We start from the raw sequence: 6,920 nt of genomic DNA on the forward strand, positions 1-6,920 counted from the left end.
AACGGGGAGAAGACAATGGAGTGAAAGGCCCCTGAGGGTGGTTTGACCTGACTTGTGTGCTCTCCTTACCATGACAACATGGCCACTCTGAAGTTTTCAGGGATACAGATCGTTCTCCACTTAACAACAGAAATTTGGTGCTCAATTGTGGTTGTGAGTGAAGGACTATCTGTAATAGGATATTTTTGCCCCCTTTCTTAGCAGAGGAGCAGATCTCTGATCATGAGGGAGCTGATCAAAACTAAGGATTGTCATGAGGACGGCACTAAATTGAAAGTGGTCTCCTCTGAATCCTTAGAGAAGGGCAGGAGAGAAATCTCAGCGCACGGAGAACATGAGGCCACGGGCTTCCCAGGGGCCCAATCCTTTGCAGCCTTCCGAGGCTGTCCTGCAGCAGAGGTCTCTGTATAGAACGGAGGTCTCCAGACTTGGCAGATTTAAGACTGGTGGACTTCAACTCCCAGAATACCCAGTTGGCTTTCATGCCTAAGGCGGGACTAGAACTCAACAGTCTCCTGGTGATTGGTCCAAACCTACCCAGGTGGCTTCCATGCCTAATGAGGGACTAGAACTCACCCTCTCCTGGTGATTGGTACCAAGTCATCTAGTTGGTTACCGTGCCTAAACTGGGACTAGAACTCCCCGTCTCCTGCTAATTGGCCCAAACCCACCCGGCCAGTTTCCATGCCTAAGGTGAGACTAGAACTCACCGTCGTCTTGTGATAAAAGTAGATGATCTACTATATGCCTGCAACAGCCCATAAATGGAGATAATCATGTAAAGTGATACACTTATATTGCGCTTGTGAAGCCACACCTGAATCCTGCATCCAGTTCTGGTCACCATGATACAAAAAAGATGTTGAGATTTTAGAAGGAGTTCAGAGAAGGTCAGGGGTCTTCAGGATAAATTGTAGAAGGAAAGATTAGGGAACTAGATATGTTCAGGCTAATGAAGAGAAGGGGGGACGGGGGGGACCTGGGGGGGGGACGGACAGACCGACAGAGGAGCTGTCACAGAGAAAAGGGGAGGGTCAACCTATTGTCCAAAGCACCTGAAAGCAGGACAAGAAGGAACGGGTGGAAACTAAACAAGGAGAGAAGCAACCTGGAACTAAGGAGCAATTTCCTGACAGTGAGGACAATTAATCAGTGGAACAACTTGCCACCAGAAGTTGTGGATGCTCCATCATTGGAGGTTTTCAAGAAGAGATTGAACAGTCATTTGTCCGGAATGGGAGAGGGTCTCCTGCTTGAGCAGGGGGTTGGACTAGAAGACCTCCAAGGCCCCTTCCAGCCCTATGATTCTATGTACTGTGAGGAGTCTCCTTCTCTGAGCTGTGTGGTTGAGTAGAGACTCGAAACGAGACCCAGCATCCTGTCTACTAATCGGCCTTACATCATACCTGTGAAACGTACAACAAAGATGAGTTCTCCGTTCCAAATATCAGCTGCCCCAATGTTCCCCCAGCAACTCATGCTTGGCTGTGCATAGGCCATGATGCCACAATTGCGGTGACATCACACCTTGAGGTCACGGCTGGCCAGAATTCTCGGCCTAAGAAAGAATTGGCTGGAAGGCCTTACAGGCAGAAAACAGAATAGGGTCTGTGCAAGTATGCCCACTGGGGACAGATAACGGTGTTCGGCTGGCTTTGCCAACGATGCAGGAGCCTTCCAGAGGGCACGGGGGGCACCATCCGCTGCCCACTCACCCTCTTCTTTTCTTTCCGCCAGGTCACAGACCAACACGTAGCAACGCAGCTCAACCTTTCAGAGATCAGCCAAAGAAAAAAACATCAAGGTAGTAGCCCATCCTCCAGGTTTGCGCATCGTATCAATCGGCGTGGCTTTCGGCATTTCCAGTAGGTTTGGCTGAAGACAAAAGGCGCTGATCTTAGACTAACCAGGGTTAAACCCTCATTGAAACAAGTCTCAGCTTCTTCAAACATGGCTGCTTTCCAAAACGTGGCCTCGGCGTGAGCTTTCGGGTCTAGTCCTCGAGAGGACAAGGAGGTCTATTTCCTAACTGAAGTAGGTCCATAGAACTATCTCAGGTTTCATCTGTTCTAGTTCTTGCAAAGATGCATTTCAGGAAATAAAAGCTCTGGGGATACAAAAGTGGAAGGGAAGGATTAAAACTTTTCTCCTCGTCGACCCAAATAAGAACCGTTTGCAAGAAAATCAGTAAGGCAGGGTTGATACAGCAAATTCACAGGAATGCGTGTTTTCGATAGAAGAGAGTATCTGTAGCTCAGGATTGAACTCTGGAATCCCTGGTACTCTCTGAGCTGGGTTGTTTTCTTGCAGACGTTTCATTACCCAACCATGTAACATCATCAGTTCTAGAAGGGGAGTAAAGGAGGAGGAGGAGAACTGTGGAATCCTTGGGGCTGAGCTTGATGGTTTTCTTGCAGACATTTCATAACCCAACTAGTGACTAAACTTTTTGACAAAGTGACTAAATTAGTAGACCAGCAAAATGCCGTGGACATAGTATATTTAGACTTTAGCAAGGCATTTGACAAAGTAGACCACAACCTACTTCTTGCTAAGCTATAGTAAAAGTGGGAGAGACAGCATCGCCGTCAGATGGATTTGTAACTGGTTGACAAACTGTACTCAATGAATAATCCTTAACGGTACTACCATCTACATGGAGGGAAGTAAGCAGTGGGATACCACAAGGTTCTGTCTTAGGCCCAGGACTCTTCAGTATCTTCATAAATGACTCAGATGAGGGAATAGAAGGAGAACTCATCAAATTTGCAGATGATACTAAACTGGCAGGAATAGCCAACGTCCCAGAAGAAGACAAGCTCAGGATCCAAAGCCTAAGAGCCTGACTAGGAGGCTCAGTGGCTAAGACACTGAGCTTGTCAATCAGAAAGGTCGGCGGTTCGGCGGTTCGAATCCCAGGTCTGCGTGAGCAGGGGGTTGGACTAGATGACCTCCAAGGTCCCTCCCAACTCTGTTACTGTTACAAAAAGATTTTGACAAGACTTGAACAATGGGCCTTATCCAACAACATGAAATTTAATGTGAAGAAAAGCAAAGTTTTATACCTGGGCAGAAAAAACCCAAAGGTACAGATTAGGTACAGATGAGGCGAAACTTGGCTCCAAAGCAGTAACTGTGAGAGGGACCTTGGAGGTAACATCATCAATTCTGGAAGGGAGTAGGGTTTGGGAGAGGAGGAGAAGCGGGAGGAGGATTGTGTGGTCCCTGGTACTCTCTTGAGCTTGATGGTTTTCTCGAAGACGTTTCATTACCCAACTAGGTAACATCATCAGTTCTAGAAGAGAGGGGGGTTTGTGAAGTGAAGTGAAGGAGGACAGGGATGAGGAGAAAGAGAAATATGAGTACTGTGGGGTCCTTGGGCTCTCTGAGTTGTCCTAGTCCCCCTCCAGGGCCCAAACAAAATTCTCTGTTTTTGCACTTGCTTTTGTTACCTTTCCCTTTAATAAGGGTAACAATTCAGAATGTCCTTCCTTTTTATTATGCAATCTATAAAAGGGACGGTGTGATTTCTCCCTTTCATTTTCTTGCCAGTGAAATCAATAAAAACACAGACTGCTTTGTCATTGAAACGTTTCAACTTAAACTGTAAATCAAATGAGCTTCCTTGTCTTGGCGTCATAACTGGGATCTAGCAGACCAAGGCACTTATGTAGAAGCCACAGTTGGCCAGTAGATATCAGGACCTCCTTGCTAACGCCTGCCGTTTCATCTCCCCCCCCCCGCCCCCTGCCAGATGGAGACCTACGAGGATCACCCTTGGTGCTCCTACGGCTATCCAAGTGGGGAAGAGGAGGTGACGGATGAAGACGTGCATCACCATGACCGGCAGCTGGCCAGGATCAGAGGCCGGAGTAACAGCCGTTCCCGCCACCGATCCTCCTTCCTAGTGGACGAGCTCGACATGCTCATGGACAAGGCGGCCACCACCATCCAGGCCACGTGGCGAGGCCACCTCACCCGTAAGCAGCTCATGACGGAACAGGCTGCGGCTGCCACCATCCAGGCTGCTTGGAGGCGATACATTGCTCGCGAGTACCACGCTCTACAGCGGCAGGAGGTGCCTCCGCCACAAGTCTACAGGCGCCGAAGATCGTCCTCCATCTCCTTTGGGGGAGAGAGAGAATCCTGGGCGCACCCCAGGATGGACAGGGAGAGAGCGGCCCAAATCATTCAGGCACACTATCGGGGATACATGACTCGCCAGGCCCTCGGCGAATGCCAGCGGGCAGCCACCACAATCCAAGCTCACTGGCGGGGATACCGTACCCGACGGGACTTGACCCAAGCAGGAAGACACACTTACCACCCTGAACGCTCACAGAGGACCTACTACAGTCCCCCAAGGTTTCCAACGGGGACCTACTATGGCCATCCCAGCTACATGCCCGGAAGCTCCTCCTGGGTGGGCCCGTACCCCAGGAAACATTGGCGCAAGTGCCTTGTGGGAGACCCTGAGGAGTGGAAAAGCAAGGTACCACGATCCCCGTCCTTCCTGGTCCAGCAAGAGGACACCGAGCCCTCCCAGCCCAAGACGTGTCCGCGCTGCGGGAGATGCACCAGCATCCGTGTGCTCGTGGGTGTGGGCAAAGGGCCGCCATCAGGATCGGAAACGGAGGACAGTGAATGCGACAGGCATGCAAGTGTCTCTCCATCCAGAAATGCCCGAAGGATGTCCTACACCTCCAGACAGGAGGGACCAGCGTACAGCCAGTCCCGCCGTTACGGGCCACGCTTCTCCTATCAGGCGCCTTCAAAAAGCTACCATACGCCTGCGGAAGAGCAGACGCGGAGGCAGAGTCGGGAACCCAGCGTAGTGGTCAGTCAGCGCCTGACCCCCAGCACACAAACCTCCGTACGGCTGACACGGGAGCGCACCAGCACCCGGAGTCTCTCCTCCACCAGCGTCCAACAGCAGCAGCTGCAACAGCAAGGCATGCCTTCCCAGGGCACGTCCGACTGGTTATACGAAAACTACGGGGCCCGCCGGATGGGTGAAGGCCAGAGGCGCGTGTTCAAGACCAGGAAGCAGATGTGGCAAGTGGTACGCGCAGCCACCCTGATCCAGGCCTTCTGGAGGGGCTGGAGGGTCCGGCAAACTTTGCGTCTCCAAGAAGAAGCAGCAATCAAGATCCAGTCCGCGTATCGGGGTTACCGAACCAGAGCTTACCTGATGGAGGTGGGAATCCTCAGTGAAGGGGATACGGATTAAAACGTTTTCGGGGGACTGGTCCTCTTGGAACTGGAGAGGGGGGAGAGGAAGAGGGAGGCTCGAAGGAGAACCCCTCTTTCCACCTCTGTCTCCCTACGTCCTCTAACAAGCAAGCTTGCATTCTAATAAATTGAGCCTAATTATGAATGCTTCTCAGTTTTGTTTACAGAGAGTACAACTATATGTTTAGTGACCACTTGAAGTTAAAACAGCACTAAAACAATGACTTAGGAATGTTGTTCACACTTACAACCATTGCAGCATCCATGTGGTCACATGATCAAAATTTGGACACTTGGCAACTGGCATGTACTTACGACGGTTGCAGTATCCCTGGGTCATCCCTTTTTACGACCTTCTGACAAGCAAAATCCATGGGGAAACCAGATTCGCTTAATGACCCTGTTACTAATGTAACAACTGTAGCGATTCACTTAAAAACTGCGGCAAAAAAAGGTCGTAAAATGGGGCAAGACTCACTTAGCAACTGTCTTGCTTACCAATGGAAAAGAGCAGAAAATAATAGAACAATAAAATAAATAATGAAAGAGAACAAACGAGAAATACAACTACATGGTTACCAAAAAAGGAATATGTTCACCAGGGCTGGAATTTGTTTTAATTTCTGTTTATTTAATATTTCACGCTCTAATGTTTGTACCCATCTTTAGGGCAGTGATGGTGAACCTTTTCGGCACCGAGTGCCCAAACTGGAATGCACGTGCCTGTGCACCAGCCAGCTGGTCGTCTTGGGCCCCGGAGCACCGGAAACCCAAGACCAGCTGGCTGGCGTGTGAATGCCTATTTTTTGGCTGTTTTTTTGGCCGTTTTCAGGCCATTTCAGGTGTACACACATGCGTGGCAGAGCTGAACTGGGGCAATGGCTCACGTGCCCACAGAGAGGGCTCTATGTCACCTCTGGAACGCGTGCCATAGGTTCACCATCACAGCTTTAGGGTATTGGTAAGCCGCCCATTTGACAGCGAGACGGGTGGCGTATAAATTTAAGAAAATAAATAAAACTGTGTTGGTTAGAGAGATGCCACCACCGAAGTGAGCACCTTCCCAGCCATGGGCGTCGCTGCACCTGCAGCCTGACAGCAAGAAAACGTTTCAGCCAGCAGGAACCCTTCAGCGTAACCAAGATTCTCTCCCCCATTATCCCCTGCCTCCAAGCCCCTAAAAGAAGACAACAGAGCCTCGGCAACGAAGAGATGCTGGCTATACTTTATTGGCTTCTTTGCTTGGAAAAAAAAATCTCCCGCGCAGCCATTTCATTCCTGGCGCAACCACACAGCTATATCGTTGTCTGTGCTTTTGGGAGACAGCTGACTTCATGGTTTGGGAACTGATGGGGAGCAGGAGATGTCACATTAATGCTGGCAGAGGAGTGTAGAGGCAGTCCTCAAACTTACAACCATTTGTTTAAGTGACCTTTCAAAGTTACGACACTAAAAAAAAAGGGACTTATGACTGGTTTTTACACTTACGACCGCTGTAGTGTCCCCATGGTCACATGATCAAAATTAGGACGCTTGGCAACTGATTCACGTTTACGACGGTTGCAGTGACCCGGGGACAAGCGATCACATTTTGTGACCTTCTGACACCAAGCTAAGTCAAGGGGGAAGCCAGAATCACTGAGTCACTTAAGAACCGTGGCAAGGAAGGTTGCAACATGGGGCAAAAC

Source organism: Pituophis catenifer, unplaced genomic scaffold, assembly GCF_029215685.1.
Source record: "Pituophis catenifer annectens isolate HBS135680 unplaced genomic scaffold, rPitCat1.0.hap2 SCAF_3, whole genome shotgun sequence".
NCBI classification, from domain to species: domain Eukaryota; kingdom Metazoa; phylum Chordata; class Lepidosauria; order Squamata; family Colubridae; genus Pituophis; species Pituophis catenifer.